This window comes from Stegodyphus dumicola, chromosome 9, assembly GCF_044657685.1.
Source record: "Stegodyphus dumicola isolate Sdum_Otavi_A_Nest chromosome 9, ASM4465768v1".
In the NCBI taxonomy this organism is placed as follows: Eukaryota; Metazoa; Arthropoda; class Arachnida; order Araneae; family Eresidae; genus Stegodyphus; species Stegodyphus dumicola.
In genome coordinates, this window is record NC_140776.1 from 24,708,743 (window position 1) to 24,710,518 (window position 1,776).

Here is a 1,776-nt window from a genome sequence, read left to right on the forward strand (position 1 = left end):
TTCCCCTACGCTTATCTTTAAAGATTTTACCTCGCATTTGGTTTTCCGTTTTGTTTGAGTATTTATCTTACCTAAATTTTCGATTCATTTCTTACAGAATATTTTCTGTAACTGCTGTCTTTATTTTCTCTCACTCTTAATGCTGATGTTTTTAATGTTGCATTAAAGCTCTATAACTACACTCTGTTAAATATGTTTCCATTATTTTTCGTTTAAAACTTATACTTTTCTTCAAGGGTTTACTCAAATTTTTTCACTTGAACTCAAGTGTCGGACATGTGAATATATTCCATAAAATTTAATAAAATTTTAAAACCTGATGACATTTTTATTAGCCCAGAGGGGCGTGCCCAGAAGGGCTATTAATCTCGAAACGGCATTTTGCGTCGAATCACTATAAATGGTTGTATCGCTTTTCAAACTGTTGCCACCAAATATTACCACCCTCTATTACATTTAAAGAAATTAAATAATGAAGCATCTGCATGAATATATGTATGTTTGTAACACCATGAAAAAACAACGATACCTAGAATTTCGGAAAATTTTGAACAGCATAGTCCTCCACCCGAATATGGAAATCTCGAAGCCCGAATCTTGAATTTCGAATTTGTTTTGTTATCTATTTCATTTTTTAGAACCTTAACGAATTTCTAATTAAGAAACTCAAACTATTTCAAAACGAGCAGTGGCAACACATTGTATGGAATAAAACATTTTTATCTCCAGCGCACGAGACTGTGTATCGGAAATTATAAAGGTATGCTCTTTTTAAGTATTTTTAGCGCAAAAGGGTGTTTGTAAGGTATTTCTCTCGCCTTCCTAGCGTGCCTTCGTGGTGTAGTGGTTCTGCACGCAAGGCCGGTATTCCAGAGGTCCGTGGTTCGATTCCCGTCGAAGGCGTTTGCTCATTTTTCATCTTTTCAGCTTCCAAAAAACCTGATGTCTCTATAGTGGCGCCCGAACTAAAAGGGTTTTGGATGATGACTCTCCACACCCAGGATTTGGCGATTGGGTCCCCTACAAACCCCTGTCGCCCTTTTAAAAGGGGGTATATAAGGTATTTCTCCCGCCTTCTTAGCGTGCCTTCGTGGTGTAGTGGTTTTGCACGCTAGGCTGCTATTCCAGAGGTCCGTGGTTCGATTCCCGGCGAAGGCGTTTGCTCATTTTTCATCTCTTCGGCTTCCAAAAAAGTCCTAATGTCTCTATATGTTAGTTCAAATGTTCTCGAAATATATACGTTTGTGTAAGTGAACAAAATGCCCCTTTGGGCTTAATGTAAAATTTGAAGGCCTTCATACATTTTATATAGTTTATTTCAGACAGAATTGCGTTTTTTTTCTTTTTAAAGATCCAAATACATTCCATAAAACTTCTCATAAAATTATCACTTGCTAATTGCACATTATTGGCCATGCACTTAATAAACTTTATAAATTACCATGCTTGCCATCCTTAATTCCTCGTCTTAACGATAACAAGCCAAAAACCTGAAGTATTCGGATTCATGTCTAAATGTGAAATAAGATAAAAAAACTCGGAATTATTACCTACGCAAAATCTTAAACATTTCTAAAAATATCTCTTCAATTACTCTTTTTCATTCAAGTTATACTCATTGCCAACTTCGCCAGAGCCGATTAGGCAGTCAAATTACCAACTCCATATTCGTTATCAGCCGAAAAGTTTATTACCTAGTTTTATTAAATTTCTCGAAAGGGTTAGTCGAAATTATCTTAAACAATCTGGTGGGAGTGATATTGCAATAGTAAATCC

At 35.9% G+C, this 1,776-nt stretch overlaps 1 non-coding gene across 1 annotated transcript; it reads left to right on the forward strand.

Moving 5' to 3' along the window:
• Positions 1-1,084: 1,084 nt before the first annotated feature.
• TRNAS-GCU (transfer RNA serine (anticodon GCU)) lies at positions 1,085-1,158 on the forward strand. Its single transcript has one exon. It is a non-coding gene; the product is annotated as a tRNA-Ser (tRNA).
• Positions 1,159-1,776: the final 618 nt, after the last annotated feature.